Source organism: Castor canadensis, chromosome 14, assembly GCF_047511655.1.
Source record: "Castor canadensis chromosome 14, mCasCan1.hap1v2, whole genome shotgun sequence".
Lineage (NCBI taxonomy): Eukaryota > Metazoa > Chordata > Mammalia > Rodentia > Castoridae > Castor > Castor canadensis.
The window spans coordinates 105,387,653-105,405,336 of NC_133399.1; positions in this window are offsets into that span (position 1 = coordinate 105,387,653).

Here is a 17,684-nt window from a genome sequence, read left to right on the forward strand (position 1 = left end):
CTCTTGGAGCCAAAGTCACCCCTGTCCTCCTTGTGCCTCTTTAGACAGTTATCTTCATTTAAATATTGACAGGAAGTCCTTTCCTAGTGGCTCATCCATGCTGTGAGCTTTTCTCCCAAGTTAGCTGGGATTTTTCTTTGTTCCCAGCAAGAGGGTCCATCTGGGTAGCTTGCCTATCATGTCACTGCCAAGGAGAGTCATGACTTTGTATCTTGAGTGGCCAGTACTTAGCCCTGAGGTGGCCTGGACAAAGAAGGAGTTGCATCTCTTTGTGCTGCTACTATAAGCTTCTCTGTCCCCACTGCCCTGAGGACAGGGTCCTCTTTCTGAACCTGAAAACCTTTCAGACAGCACAGGGCACGCAGAAAAGCTCATGAAAGGTTTTTATATGAATGTCTAAACAGCAAAGCTCACCATACTGGAAATATGTTCATGAGTTTTTTCTTTCCCCTGCACTGGTCTGTTTTCTCCTCATATTGGGCTACTTCTCTTTTTCTTCCACTAGATGAAAACTCAAGTCACTGAAGAAGAGAAACAAGCATGGCTAGTGTGGCATCTCCCTTCCACACTGTGGGACACCACCAAGAGTCACTTTGTTAGCACAGATCAAAACAAAATCACTCCCAGGAAGGTTTTAGTGGTTTTTGTCATAACTCACATTTATTCTTGCAGAATTTAACAATAGCAATTTGTGAGCATTTAGTAAGTCTTGTGCTGGACACTAAATGTATGATTTCACTTAATTATCCTTATAAACAGCGAGGTGGATGCGTATACATTTTCATTTTGCAGGTGCAACAGCTGAGATTTAGCCTCTAATTTGCCCCAGGTTACTCAGATGACCAAGGTTGCTCAGGCTGCCATGACAACATGCCACATGTTTTGGGAAATTTGAGATCCAAACATTAGAAGATTCATTGTCTAGTGAGGACCCTTCATGTCTTATAGACAGCCATCTTCTTGCTGTGTCCTCATGTGACAGAGAAAGACAGAGAGAGCACCAGTTCTCTGGCTTCTTATATGAGCACTAATCCCGTCATTTGGAATCTACCCACAGGACCTTGTCCAACCCTAATTACCTGCCAAAGTCCTTATTTCCAAACATACCATCACATTACGAGTTAGGGCTTTAACACAGGAACTAGGGATGGGGGATGGGATACAATCCCCCAAACCTCAGGCACTGTGGAGGACCAGTTGCTGACTGATGTGCTCCACATCCAGCTGTATCTTCTCTGTGGTTTCCTCCCTGTTAACAGGGTCCATCCCTATCTTCTCTGAAGCTATGCCCAGGTAGAGTGTCCTCCTGCCTTGAGGCTGCCCACTGCCCCTTTCCTCCAGACTGACTTTGCTCAGTTGATGCAGTCTGGCACACATCACCGTCCCAGACCAATTCAGTCAGTGGACTGGCACAGCCCCAAGCTGTGGATGGTTTCACAGGGGACACACTGAGCCTCATCTGCACTGACCCCTCGCTAGCATTGCTGCTCTTCTCTGGCTGATCTCACACCAGGTGGCATCTGCAGAAGGTTGGCATTAACCTGCTCTGAGAAGGAGTGTGTTTCTTCTTTACGGTGAAGAAGGGAGGACTCTCTGCCCTTTGCTCTTCTTCACTCAGGGCAACATCTTTTATCTTGCCCAATGTCCCTTAGCTACTTAAGCAAATTAATTTTCCTTTTACTTCCCAATGAGAATGTTAACATGCTCCTAAGAGCCCTCATTCCTTTTTTAAAGGTTTTTTATTTTCTGTTCCCAATTTTTGTTTGTTTGATGGATAAAGAGATTGCATCATGCGTTCTATGTCTCTGATATATTTCCTACTGATTAGAATATTTAGAAACTTTTACTCCACCATCTATCTGCTGCTTGACGGGCACTGTCTTAAATCCTTTTTGTGGTGGGTGCTAGGGACCAGCTAACTCACTGCTCTGGAATGTTAGTTTGCAAAGCTCAGTAGTAATGAACGCATAACTATCTACTTACTGTATTTTTCAGACAGCAGCTGTTTGGGTTTAAATTAGTGTATTCATTGTCATGAGAATGCGGAAACAGTTGAGTTTATCTTCCAAATGCCAAGTGAGACTATTTCATTTTAAAAACAACAAAGTATGCAGATGAGAAGACTGAGACCAGCAAACGCCATGGCCGCTCATTGTCTGACAAGTTTCTTTGTTTTAAAGCTTTTGCTCATAAAGTACTTTATTAGTACCACTTAATATCAAAACCATAGTGATGTTTCCTATCTTCTATCTTTAAATTAAAAATTATTTTAAAAAATAGGAGTAAAGTAATTTGATTCCCTCAAAAAACAAGGTGCAACTTACCGTTATAAATAATTAAGTTCCCTCATTTGAAATGACATAATTCACTGGCTTTCATTATTTATTATACAAAGGAAATATTGGCCAGAATGATTTTGCAAACATTTTATACATCTTTTAAAAATATCCAAATGTTACCCCAACTTAAAACTTGTAAGAATTGTGAAATTGTTGTAAAATTGAATTCAAGTAGTACCTAGAAATTTTGGAATTTGTAATATTTCAGATGATACGATTTACTGAGCTAAAGGAATAGTGATTTTTTTTTCTTCTGTGAATTTTCAGGGGTTATATACAAATAGTAGGTTCCTCTCAAAAATCAAAGGATACAAAAATTAGGCATGCCTTTCTCCTTATCTTCAATTTTTGGATCTATCAGTTGACCTGAAGTAAAAGATCCATGTGTGAATAAATACTATAATACAGTCCTGTCTGAATATAATTTCTTATTTATTGCTTGTGACAACTTTCTTTTCTTGATTATGTATAAGGTTTATTTTCATAAATGTAAGTTTTTCTTTTACTGAACATAAATAAAGAGTCTTAGGTAATACTATAATCTAATACTCATCATTGAAAGTGTACTTCAAAATTTGAGGTATGATTACAACTGGTAAAATATTGTATGCCAAAGAAAACATAGCAGTACATGTGATTAAGCACTAAGTTTTACATATCTAATTCAAATTTAAATTCCATGAGACTCTTATTGTATGTGAACAAGCATTTTATTTTTTCTTGTCGGAGTTGCCAGCATTTTCCTCTACATCATGTATTTTTTTTGTGTGACAACTTTCATACTCAAAGTGAAAGATGTTCAGAAATTGACTAGGGTTCTCATTCTTCATTGGGATCAGGAAAATTGGAATTAAACCATTGCATTTATTTGGGTGTTTAGTCCATTTTAGGTTGAAAATTTGTGCAGAGACACGAATTTTGTTTAACTCATGTGTCAGGTAAGTGCCCCTGACAGGTCAATGTGCTGTTCCCTGTCCTACCCAGCCTAGAAGACAGCTCCTAGCTGATGAAACCACCAGAAAATCTCGGTTCTGTTTGTAGACAGTGGCTTCTCTCACAATGAGAGCTGCTTCCCACGCTAATTTGAACACTTCAGAAACTTCTATCAAGTGCTTTTTACACACCAGGAACTGAGTTAGACAATGGTGCTATCAAAGGGCACTTAGAAAATTTTTGTTTTAAGAGGGGGTCTTGTATTGCTCTGGCTGGCCTCAGACTTGGAATCCTCCTCCCCCAGCCTCCCTAGTGGTAGGATTACAGGTGTTCCCACCACAGCTAGTGGACAATGTTATTTTATTTTATTTCATTTGTACTAGAGTTTGAATTCAGGGTTTCAGCTTGCAAGGCAGGTGTTCTACCCCATTTTGCTGTGGTTGTTTTGGGGACAGGGTCTTGCTTTTTGCCCAGGTCAGCCTGGACTACAATCTCATTTTACGCTTCCTGCTGTCCCTGGATGACAGGTGCATGGCAGCTTACCCAGCTTTTTTCCATTGAAATGGGGTCTTACAAACTCTTGGTAGGGCTGGTCTAAAATTGAGATCCTCCCCATTTCAGCCTACTTCATAGCTGGGATGACAGGCTACTGTACCTAACTATTAGTTGAGATGGGGTCTCGTGAACTTTTTCTTGGACTGGCATTGAGCTACGGTCGTCCTGATCTCAGCCACTCAAGTAGCTAGGATTACAGGAGTGAGCCACTAGTGCCAACTGAGAGATGTTGTTTTTGAAGGGTGATATCCATGTGGACATTGAGGCAAAGTCTTTAATGTGTGAGGGAACACGATCAGGAGGACTGTGGAAACAAAGAGTGGAGGTACATGGTGAGGGGAAGAAATGCATGATTCTCAAAGGTGAAGGAGTTCAGAAGAGACATGGGGAGCAGGGCAGGAGAAGGATGCTCATTTCTCTTTTCACCTCCTAGTGGCCTTGTTCCTGTCACCCTGGGTAAGTTCAGTGAGGGTGGTTTTCATAAGTGAAGAAAGCATCCTACTTGAGGGGTCTCAAAGGCAGATCTTGGTTAAGCCACAGAGAAGAAAGAGTCAGTCCAAAGCATTAGTCAGAGAGCTGGTGAACTTCCCTGGTAGGCTTCCCTGGTAGGCAAGCAGTAGGGCTACAGCAAAGAGCAGCTCCCTGACTTCATGGGCTTCAATTTGAGGGTGATAAATGGAGAATAAATGTGTGTACAAATAAGTCATGGAATGTCATGCCCCGATCAACAAGAGAAGGGAAGAGAGAAAAATAAGCTCTTGGGGAAAGTCAGGCTGGTCAGAGATGACCACACTAAGGTTTTATTTAAACTAAGAAAGCAATGAAATACAGGAGCAAGGTATGCGGGTGTCTGGAGGCAGAACATTCTAGGACAAGAGAGAGCAAGGGCAATGCCCCTGAGTTGGGAAGGTGCCTGATGTGTTCAACATGTACAAGGAGACCAGGGCAGCTGAAGCAGTATGGACGGTAGTGAGTGTGACAGTCAGCCTGTGTTGGCTCACAAGGCCTATTTTTGAATTTTCGGGAATTTTGCAAGCCAGTTGTTATACACAGCTGTTATCAAACATTAAATCACATGAGTGAACATGCCATATGAAAGACAAAAAAATACTCATTATTTCAGTACATTTTACTGTTTATACTTTTGAGGTTATTTGTGACAATGGTGTGTGTTACTGAGCAATTCTTTCCAACTCTGTGTTCAGTGACCTTGAGTCATTAGCTCAGCATCAGTCATGGTGGGAGAATTATACCATGGAGAGTGGCAAGTGCTACAAATCAGGGCTTGAGTCAATTTTTGTTGACTATCCAGGTTTGTGAAAGAGAGAGAAGGTTGACTAAACTTATGAGTGTTCTGTGTTCCATTTGAATAGCACAAAAATTGAGAAAATATTTTCCAGTATTCAAAAACTATTATCTGATTTGGCAACACACATCCAACCCAGGGGTAAAGTCCTAACACACATCTTCATTGTATTACTCTTGTATTACTTGTTAACATAAATGAAAATATCATCCAATGCTCATGCCAGGTGTGTATCTGGAAAATGGGTGTTAAGCACTTACTTAATTACACAGATTTGGTCAGAAAGATGTCTGGGAATCAGATTATAGGGCCACATAAGGGTTTTTTTTTTTTAATTCTGAAATGGAAAGCTAATGGAGGTTTGGATGTAGAAGAAAAAGACAATCTGAATTCTGTTCAGAAAGATTATTTTGGTAGCTGGGATAAAATAGAGCATGGGGGAACAAAGCAGAAGTGGAGCTGAGTTGGGAGAATGTATGTGGTTTCCATAGGTGCTTGCTGTGGAGGTGGTGGGAAACCGTCAGACTTAAGCTGTATGTTCCAGAATGTGCTGATGGTTTAGACTTGAGTTACATTTGAAGAGATGAAAGAACTCACAGACGACTCCAAATTTTCTGGTCTAAGCAACTGGAAGTATGATGTTAATATTTAATATAAGAAGTCAAGCAAGACAGAAATAGATTGAAGAAAGAATTGGAACAGAGTCAAGAATTCTGTTTTGGACATATTAAGCGTGAGATAGCCATTGCATCTCCAAGAGGAGATCTTCCTGGTGACAGGTAGGAATTGTGTTTTTCTAGACTAAGGATGTTAGAGTCCTTACTAATACAAGGAGATGTGGGAGGATCCCTCAGAGACGAGGATGACAGTAGACATCCCAGGTGACTAGTGCAGCTGACATCTTGGGTTATGTTCAAGGATGACAAGTGGTGAGGCATTGTGGGCAGAACTGAAAAAAAAAAACAACCCAGCAGTCCTTGGAGAACAGGAGAATTTTGGCTTTCTTGGAAGAAGTCAGTCCTACTTCTGCTAAGAAGCTTAGTTCAATTAGAGGGTATCATAAAGGGAAGTCCATCATCCCAAGGCCTCACTAGCCATGGAAAAAGACAACAACTTTTGCTTCCTAGACTTACCATGTGCGTGGGCTCCACCATTGCCCATTCTTTCTCTGCTCCCCTCATCTTGCCCCGGGCTCCATCCAAGAATAGCAAACTCAGACATTCTGGTTCCATTGGCTGGGAACTGAATTTCAAACCCAATATTGACTTTTCTTTCACAAGGTGGGGAAAGGGGAAGGTATTGGGGAAAGGGGGGAGAAGAGATGGCTGATAATATGTGTGAAAGAAGATGTGGGATGCCCATGAGGGTGGGCTTGTAGAGTGCTGCAGAGACGACCGGAGAGAGGGGAAGAAAAAACACTACACATGGACCACATGGAATCACTGCATCTCATCTGCTCCGTTCAGTCCCACCATGCCTGACCTGTACTGGGGTGGCTCACCAAAGGAAGACGCTGACACCTTTGGATCCATCTCAAAAGCTCACTTGGTCATGCTTGCCTTTATCAGCTCACCAGACTCCTGCTTAACACTCCGGGTTCAATGACTTCCTTTAAAATCATTCAATTAGCCGACATCTAGATTTCCTGCTGGAGCTGGCACAGGAACAGGTTTGGCTGGGTGACTCCTTTGGCTTGCTTCAGCATTTGCATTCTCCTCTACTTGGCCTCTTCTTACCACACCAATAGGCTTTGGACCCTGTGGAATTTGTGCTTTCCCTTCCCACACTCTCCTGTCCCACTGGGTAAAGAAACCCTTGCCACAGTACCAGGTACCTGCTGTTGAGAAGAATAAGACCACTTGAGCAGTTGATTGAGGACATGCCTTCTACAGCTGGTCAGACTTATTTTTAAGATAAACAAATGTCATGCAACTGCCACACATACTCAATTTCCTCCTCCTCTTCCTCTTTTCCCCAAATGTGTCACAAGGTGAGTGACCAGAAGATGGGAGTGTGAATGGCAGGGCTCACACTCATCATTTTTGGAAGATGAGAAAAGATGTCTCTGGTCAATGTTTTTCCTATATTCATCCTTTTTCTTTTTTCTGTTTATTTCCCCCCATTCATTTCATTTAACTGTAATTCAGTTTGCACACATCTGTAAGTGGGATAAAAGATAGGCAGGAAGCGCTAGTAAGATTTGGAAGATGTATCAGTAAATGTCACATATTAAAGTCAGGACTTAAATTTTCTTTGCTATGCATATTTCAAAAAAGAGAATAGATAGGAGATTTGGGATGTGATGGATATGTTTATCACCTTGAACTTGATGATGGTACCACGGGTGTATGCAAATGTCCAAACTAAGCAAATCATACATATTAAATGCATGTAAGGTTTGGGTGCATCAATTACACTCAATAAAACTGTTAAAAAAGAAGTTGGAGACAAGTTCAAATTTTAAACTGTATTCATTATTTTATTGAAATTGAGCAAACATCCTTTGAGAGATTGCAATATGTCAGCACCGTGCTAGATGTTGGGGTAACACTGGGAACCCAGGTTCTCATTCTGGGCTCGGTGTGTCTATCGGGGAAGACAGAAAACACACAAAGCAATCCTGTGATAGGAGGCTTGTCGCCATGGAAACATGCAGCAGGGGCCATCCTGGTATGGGGGGTGGGTCAGAATTGTAATTCATGAATCAGGGACTGACTCATACGGCTATCAGTGACAGGAAGAGCAACCTCCACAGACTTAGCTGGAGGGGGAAAAATCAATTTTCTTTTATGTCACCATTTTATTCACACATGAGCATCCTCTCATTCCTATTCACTTACTCCTGAAAGCTGTCTCTTTTTAGAAGCTCCAAACACAGTGATTAAACAAAGGGACCAGAGAAAGGCAGACAAAGCACTAGCAATAGTTTCATTCCCCATAAATGCCAAATTTTCTGCATCAGTGAGGTTGCAGCTGTGACAAGCATAGGATACTTTCTAGGTTGTACGTTTTCTGATGCACCCTGGAAAGAAAATATTAATACATCCGGGGAAAAAAAACAAATAGAGTCAATTATTTTAAAAACCTGTGAGTAGACAATTTTTTTATGATAACATGAACACAGCTTGTTGAATAAACAAAGAAAATTATATTGCTAATATAAACTGGAACGACATTTTCTGTTTAAATCTGCTAGCGTGTGAAGAATGAAGTCCTAAATGTATTCTCCTTTTCTGCACAAGATTCTGAATGAAAATCAGATTAATTGGCATAGAATAACTCTGACATCACTTTCTACATGGTAATCATCCTATCATGCTTGGCAATTTATAAATTGTAATTCTATGAGTGGCAATTTTTTAGAAAGAAAAATGAGGTACAAATGAACTGTCTCTGTGCTACAAGTAGGAGTCTGCTGACATAGGTATGGCTAATGCATGAATTCAGCCAGTGACAAACATACTTGATTCATACCAGAACTAATCAGCAAGGGTGGGCAATGTTTAGTCACAGGCTAGACACGGATCAGTAAATGAATGCCAGTTTGGTAATTAAACTTGCTTCCTGGGTGTGAACAACACCCCAGAAAGCAGAAAGAAATAATTTCTTTTGTATTCTGCCCCATGTTTCCTTTCATTCTGCCTTTGGCCTTTAGTCACAGAGGGATTGATGTTTACTGCAAAGACCTGGAGTCAGAAGATCTGCATTCTGGTCTCAAGGTCATTGGAAGTTAATTGTTTGACAAAAACAAAACAAAACAACAACAACAAAAAAACCAAGTTCAAACCTTCACTTCAATTTGCACAACTCAAAAAGATCCTGCAAAAGGCAGGACTGGGGGACAGAGCAAGATCCAGAGTGCACACTTGCAGTGAAAAGAAGTTAATGTATGTGCATAAATATAAAATATCCAAAGGTCTGTGCACAAATACACTTCTATATGGTAAAACGATGCACATAAGTTTCAGATTTAAGAGACATTGAAAATGGAATTCCCATTTACAATTCCATAAAAGCCAGCAAGATTGAAACGTGTTTGTGCATTCATGTGTTAGGTGGGGAGGCAACTCTAAGCACTGTGACTTACTCACCTATAGAGGAGTTACATATTACATATACCCATATGGTTTTTGCAAATCCAGAAGCATGCAACGAAGATGATGGTCAGTCTATTTATTTGACTGTCTAGCACATGTTGAGTCACTTTTCTAAACAAAAAAGTCAGTAAAGAAAGCTGAGAAAGGGAATCTTTACATAAGGGCAGAGATGCTTTGTTACTGAAACCTGTTGCTGGGAATAAATTACACAGTGATGAGCCAGAGCGGTCTACAATCAATTCCAGCTGGAAGGAGCAAGAAGCGGCTGATACAGCATAACATCACTGATTTTCATATTCAGGGCAAGTACATGTGATTTTGATAATGAAGGTTTTAAAGACCTTGTATAAACTCTGCAGTTTTAAATAGATTGCCTTTAAAAGGCAGGCATAGGTCTTATGTTAATATTATATGCCAGTATAATTTTCTTGTGCTTATCAGAAGGGACATCTCAAATGATATTCATGAGGGTTTAACCCAGAGGTATGAAAATTATGCTTACATAAAACTGTGCATCGATGCTCAAACAGTAGCCAAAAACTGGAATCAATCCAGGTGTCCCTCAATTGGTAATTGTGAAATAAACAGTAGTATATCCATGCCGTGGAATTCCACACAGCATTAAAAAAGGATGAGCTATTAGACACACAAGTTAGAAAATGTCCAGGCAATGTGCTGAAGGGGAAAAGTCAAGCCTAAAATGTTACCTATTATCTGATTCTATTTATGCAGTATTTTTCAAATAACATTTTAGTAATAGAGAATGCATTAGTGATTTCTTAGCCTATGGGACTGGGAGTGAGGAGCAACAGAAGGAGGTGATTCTTGTTATAAAAGAACAATGTAAGGGATCCCCTGGGTGAGGAATTAGTATTTTCACTGTGGTTGTGGATACACAAACAAATCTATAGTAAAGTTGTATAGAACACACATAATTGAGTACAAGTAAAACCAGGGAAATCTGAGTAATATCAGAGAATTGGGTCAAAGCCAGTCTCCTGGTTGTGATCTTATACAACTGTTTTGCAAAAATGTTAATTCTGTTAAAACCAAGAATAGAGACCCTGGGGTTTTGGTATAATTTCATCCAACATCAGCTATAGCTACAATTATCACTAAACTTTTTCACTAGTAGCCTGAGCTCAGATCTGCATGTTCTTGGTGATCAGACCTCACCTATTTCCGTCAGACTTCTGCTCTCTCTATTCTTCTCATTGTGGTAGATGCAACCACAATGGCTTTCCAATTGCCAGATCTGAAGCTACAATGACATTCTGTAGGAGTAGGCATGAAAGCGCTTTTCTGAAGACATTGTGGGCCATTTTTATGTGTCCTAATCTTTACTTTTTCCCTAAATGTTACAATAAGCAAGAAATGGAGGTGGAGGCAGAAGGAAAGAAAATTACCCATAATATTGTGTGTGCATAAGCTTTTTCAGATTTGTATCTGGAACTGTATTTCCAAACTGAGATCATGCAATAAATACATGATTGTCACTTGTCATTTTATATTTCAGTAGATCACACCACTTCATCACTTTCCATAAATATTTTCTGAGTGTCATCTGTAATAGTTGTTTAATCCAGTGACTTACTTTAGTCTAGTTAAATTAGCAGTCCTCATCTGTTTAGCATTCAGGCTTGTACGATTTGTAGCTGCAGTAGACATCTGTTACCAAAATCACTGGCACATTTTATAACACATAATCATTAGACATATTTACTAAGATATATCCATTTTAAGGTTTTTAATACTTATATTCAATGGCATCAGAAAGATAGTTGAGAGAGCCTCTTCAAAGTTTTGCCAACTTTGGAATTATATTGAAATTCTTAAAAAAAAACTTTTCTAATTCAAAAGCAAGAGATTTCTCATTGTGGTTTTAATCCACATTTCTTTTTTTTTATTTTTCTTTTATTATTCATATGTGCATACAAGGCTTGGTTCATTTCTCCCCCCTGCCCCCACCCCCTCCCTTACCACCCACTCCACCCCCTCCTGCTCCCCCCCTCAATACCCAGCAGAAACTATTTTGCCCTTATCTCTAATTTTGTTGTAGAGAGAGTATAAGCAATAATAGGAAGGAACAAGGGTTTTTGCTGGTTGAGATAAGGATAGCTATACAGGGCATTGACTCACATTGATTTCCTGTGCGTGGGTGTTACCTTCTAGGTTAATTCTTTTTAATCTAACCTTTTCTCTAGTTCCTGGTCCCCTTTTCCTATTGGCCTCAGTTGCTTTTAAGGTATCTGCTTTATTTTCTCTGCATTAAGGGCAACAAATGCTAGCTAATTTTTTAGGTGTCTTACCTATCCTCACCCCTTCCTTGTGTGCTCTCGCTTTTATCATGTGCTCATAGTCCAATCCCCTTGTTGTGTTTGACCTTGATCTAATGTCCACATATGAGGGAGAACATACGATTTTTGGTCTTTTGGGCCAGGCTAACCTCACTCAGAATGATGTTCTCCAATTCCATCCATTTACCAGTGAATGATAACATTTTGTTCTTCTTCATGGCTGCATAGAATTCCATTGTGTATAGATACCACATTTTCTTAATCCATTCGTCAGTGGTGGGGCATCTTGGCTGTTTCCATAACTTGGCTATTGTGAATAGTGCCGCAATAAACATGGGTGTGCAGGTGCCTCTGGAGTAACAGTCTTTTGGGTATATCCCCAAGAGTGGTATTGCTGGATCAAATGGTAGATCGATGTCCAGCTTTTTAAGTAGCCTCCAAATTTTTTTCCAGAGTGGTTGTACTAGTCTACATTCCCGCCAACAGTGTAAGAGGGTTCCTTTTTCCCTGCAGCCTCGCCAACACCTGTTGTTAGTGGTGTTGCTGATGATGGCTATTCTAACAGGAGTGAGTTGGAATCTTAGTGTGGTTTTAATTTGCATTTCCTTTATTGCTAGAGATGGTGAGCATTTTTTCATGTGTTTTCTGGCCATTTGAATTTCTTCTTTTGAGAAAGTTCTGTTTAGTTCACGTGCCCATTTCTTTATTGGTTCATTAGTTTTGGGAGAATTTAGTTTTTTAAGTTCCCTGTATATTCTGGTTATCAGTCCTTTGTCTGATGTATAGTTGGCAAATATTTTCTCCCACTCTGTGGGTGTTCTCTTCAGTTTAGAGACCATTTCTTTCGATGAACAGAAGCTTTTTAGTTTTATGAGGTCCCATTTATCTATGCTATCTCTTAGTTGCTGTGCTGCTGGGGTTTCATTGAGAAAGTTCTTACCTATACCTACTAACTCCAGAGTATTTCCTACTCTTTCTTGTATCAACTTAAGAGTTTGGGGTCTGATATTAAGATCCTTGATCCATTTTGAGTTGATCTTGGTATAGGGTGATATACATGGATCTAGTTTCAGTTTTTTGCAGACTGCTAACCAGTTTTCCCAGCAGTTTTTGTTGAAGAGGCTGCTATTTTTCCATCGTATATTTTTAGCTCCTTTGTCAATGATAAGTTGCTTAGAGTTGTGTGGCTTCATATCTGGGTCCTCTATTCTGTTCCACTGGTCTTCATGTCTGTTTTTGTGCCAGTACCATGCTGTTTTTATTGTTATTGCTTTGTAATATAGTTTGAATTCAGGTATTGTGATACCTCCTGCATTGTTCTTTTGACTGAGTATTGCCTTGGCTATTCGTGGCCTCTTGTGTTTCCATATAAATTTAACAGTAGATTTTTCAATCTCTTTCATGAATGTCATTGGAATTTTGATGGGAATTGCATTAAACATGTAGATTACTTTTGGGAGTATCGACATTTTTACTATGTTGATTCTACCAATCCATGAGCATGAGAGATCTCTCCACTTTCTATAGTCTTCCTCAATCTCTTTCTTCAGAAGTGTATAGTTTTCCTTGTAGAGGTCTTTCACATCTTTTGTTAGGTTTACACCTAGGTATTTGATTTTTTTTGAGGCTATTGTAAATGAAATTGTTTTCATACATTCTTTTTCAGTTTGCTCATTGTTAGTGTATAGAAATGCTAATGATTTTTCTATGTTGTTAATCCACATTTCTTAATTTCCTTGGTGGTATTGAATGCTAAACTTATGTCTTAATGGCTAATACAGCTTTTTCTTTTGTGAAGTGCCTGATTTGGTCCCTGCTAATTCTTCAGTTGGAGCCTTGCACTTTTTCTAAAGTTTCACAGAAGCTGTTTTCTTATGAAGGATATCAACCTTTCTTATTCAGAAAGTATAGGTATTTTTTGTTTATTCTTTTAATTCTGTTCATGATGGATTTTGACATACAGAATTTTTTTTGAGTTGTCAAATTTAAATGAAAGATGTCATATCTTGTGAACTACAGGTGATTTTCATTTGAGGTTTACTCTTCTTATTGTTCTAGAAAGAGATGTTCACATAGAAAATATGTTCACATATTTTGGGAGATTAATCTCAATGAGAACACAAATTAGATCCCATGGATCAGCTGTGTTTAGAAGAAAAATGACAGTTTTTGGTGGTTTTATTTGTGAAGTAATGAATGCAAGTGACCGAGGCTTTCTTCTCAAGAAACAAAAATAAATGAAATAAGAACCTTGCTAAGCAGGAGGCAAGACAAGGAATAATTGACATGGAAGAAAGATAGAAAACTGACCCAGAATGAGACAAATTAAAACCTGGTTCTTGGGAAACATGTTTAAGAGACAAAACACACTTATAGAAACTAAGAAAATGAAAGGAGATTGGAGGAGATTCTCTAAATTCTAAGATAACTCTAGGTCCCGCTCCAGATTTAAATATCTGGAAATGTTACTGAAATAGGTAATTTTCTCAGGGAATACAAATGCCCAAATTTGAATACAAACTCATTTTTAGTTCCTAAATAAACATTTATCAGAGAATCTAATGGAAGAGTTTCATTAAAGAATGACTCCCCTATTCAGGATGCAGAGATCAAGAGGATCGTAGTTCAAAACCTGCCCAGGCAAAAGTTAGCCAGTACCCAGCTCAACAAATGAGACAGATATGGTTATGCATGCCTGTGATCCCAGCTCTGCAAAGGTATAGGTAGGAGGATTAGTCTGAGGCCAGTCCTGGGCAAAAATCTTGAGATACTATCTGAAAAAAACAAAAACAAAAACAAAAAACAAACCTAGAGCAAAAAGGGCTGGGGGAGTGGCTCAAGTGGTAGGATGTTTGCCTTGCAAGGCCAAGGCCCTAAGTTCAAACCCCAGTACCACCAAAAAAAAAAAAAGCATCAGATCCAGACAGGCTTATAAACAATTTTCAAATTGACAAGGAAACGATAAGTAATTGTTACACTATCTAAGCTGCTTGAGAACATAAAGAAAGACAAAGATTACTCAAAAAGTAAAACTACAGCTGCACTTCTTAAAAAAATTTAAGAAAAGCTTAAACTAGGAATTCAAGGAGAGCTCAACACTGAGAAATAAGTTGACATGTACAATTCAATTAATATGACACCATAGATCAATCACAGTCATTTAGAGGAATGAAAACACAGTACTTGACAAAATACAACATCTATTAGATGAGATCAGGGAAAATTTTTTTCAGGAAAGCACAGAAATAAAGTTACTGATGAAATAGGATGAATGAAAATGTCTGCCTAAAACTAATGACAACGTCAAACAGACAGGTGAAATAACACACACAGTACCATCAAATGGAGAAGTGAGGTAGGGATACCTACGGTGTAACTTGTATTTAATGACTTGTATTGAAGAATTTGCTGTGAAGCCACAATAATTAAGAAGATGTAGCATTGGTGAAAGAATTGATGCGTCAAAAAGAGTCATATGTAGTTAGCTCATCTTTGATAAAGGAGCAAAGTCAATTCAGTGGAGAAAGAGAGGTCTTTTCAACAAGTAGTGTTAAAACAACTGGATGTCCTCATGTAAAAACAACAACAAATCTAGATACTGACCCCAAAACTTTCATAAAAATTAACTCAAAATGACTCATAGACCAAAATATAAAATGTAAAATTAAAAACTTCGAGAAAATAACATAGAAGACAAGCTCTGTGACATTGGGTTTGGCAATGAGTTTTCAGATAAACACTATGATAAGCTTGAGTATTTAGGATTTGGTCAAGAAGCAATAGCACACTTCTTGATGTGTCAGCAACAATTAATATAAACTATATTGTAAGTCCCCAAGATGAAAGCAATACAGTACTGGCTATTGGTTCTCTCCCCAATCCTATCTCTGCCCAATCCCTAGCTTTATTGGGTAGCACTTAGAAAGGGCTGCCTGAGAAGGGCAGTGCCTCCCAACAAGAGACCTTCCAGAGACAATGCCACAGGGCTCTCCTACAGAAGAGGAATAGGAGGGTACTCACAGAGGGAGAAGGAGATATTTGAGAGGAGATCCTAACTAGGAGACACCCTTTAGCAATAAAGACGGAGATACTGAGTCAGAGAGCTCCAAATAGCAGCAGAGGTCCGTGGTCTTCTACAGCTCTAGGTTTTGCCTCCTTTAACAGATGTTGGATTCAATTTCATGGGGTGTGCAAAGTCAGTAGGCTCTTAAAAATGTATGTTTGAACTATATTTAAAGCATGTTGAAGAATTTGAAACTAGTGCCTGTGGTCTTTGGGCTAATAGTACTAGCCTGATGTAGAGTAAAAACATGGAGGAATTTTAAGCCTGTTTACAAGACCCATCTTTAATCCATTCCTATCAGAAACATTGCAAGCACAATCTATGAAAGAAAAAAAATTGATAATTTGGACCTCATTAAAATAAAAAATTCTGCTCTGCAGAAGATACTATAAATAGAGAATGAAAAAGCACACCACAGACTGGGAAAAATATTTGCAAAAATATATCTGGTGAATGACTTGTATACAAAATATGTAAAAAAACCTGTACTATTTGCTCAATTTTTATAATCATAAAACTGCTATAAAAAGAAAGATTATTAATGAAGAAAAAGACTTACTGAAATGTGAATAGTGTAGAGATAAAAAAAAGATGAGAATCATTAATAGAGCTAATAAGAGAGAATCTTACAAAATAAACATTCCAAAGTCAACAACTTTCCCATGCATCTGCAAAAATTACAGACAAAAGATACTGGAAGTCTCAAGAAAACAACAAACTAATCCTATCAATGAGAATGTCACAGAGTGAAAAAGATAGTGTATGGATTGGAGGAACTAAAGCATGACTTCAAGACTTCTGGGAAGAGAGGTCATTTGTGGGCCAACGGGAAAATTGGTAAAAAATAACAGTCAAATTAATGCCACAGGAGAGAGAGCCCAGAAATGATGAACCTGGGGTAAAATGGAAGACCAACTTTGGGGCTGGGTAAATGTAAAAGTTTTACTCTCTCCACAGCTTTGGGCTAGGACTTTTGTCTTATCATCACTGCAGTTCCAAAACATAATGGTATCAGCCCCAGAACACCAAGAAACAAAGTGCGAAATCAAGATGGTGCCAGCACCCAAGAGGTATGAGTACAGGAACGGGTAAAGCTAACAAAAGAAACTGGCTGGCCAGTCCATCTCTGAACTACCCTATAGTCTCTGTTTTCCTCTGTCCTTCACAGTTAGGAAACTAGAACCAAGACAGGAAGGGTCCTTGAGCAGGGAAATACCAAAGACAGACAAAGTTGTGAAGTGCCAAACAATGGTGCTCCAGTCCAGCTGGTGATGTTCTGGCTGTTTGTCCTAGTCTTTACCTCTCTCTCCATGACTGCACCAAGAGCAGCACATGCTAAGACCTTGGCCTCATCTCCTGTGTCCCATAAATAATCCAAGACAAGAAAGCTGAGATTGCTAAGGTAAAGCAGATTTATGGACAACAATAAGAACTCAATTGAGAAGTATATTTGGCATTAAATAATAATCAATGAGCTTAACAAAATCTGGATGAACCAAAATTAAGGATAGGATTATCATTAATTTAAAAATTAATTATCAAAAATTTAATGTCAATACTTTTAGACAAAGTAAGTTAGAATATTGGTAAGAGGAATGAGACAAGAAGACTTATGAAAAAGAATTAAGTAGAAACACTGGGTATTAAGATTAGAAGTGTTGAATTAAGACCTCAGTAGATTAGGCACATTGCTTAATGGATACAATCAAAGAAGGAATTGGATAATTGGAGCTTCCGGTCAAGGAAATCTCACAAAAGGTACTGGGAGGAGTAAAGACATGGGCAATATAGCACAAAAGTTAAATGGTTTTGGAGGTTAGAAACACGATATCCATATAATAAGAGTTCTAGAAGGAGAGAAAAAAAGAAAAATATTTAAAGAACTAATAATCAAGAATGTCCCATAATTTAAGAAAGACAAAACATCTCGCCCTATAGTGGCACAAGGGATTGTGAAATGATGAAGAAAAAGCATACTTGGAATATTATAGTGATATTTAAGAACAGAAAATGTAAAAAGGAAGATTCTAAGAGATCTTAATGACAGAGTAGTTTATCTGTTAGGGGAACACACAAACTTGCATGAATCACCTC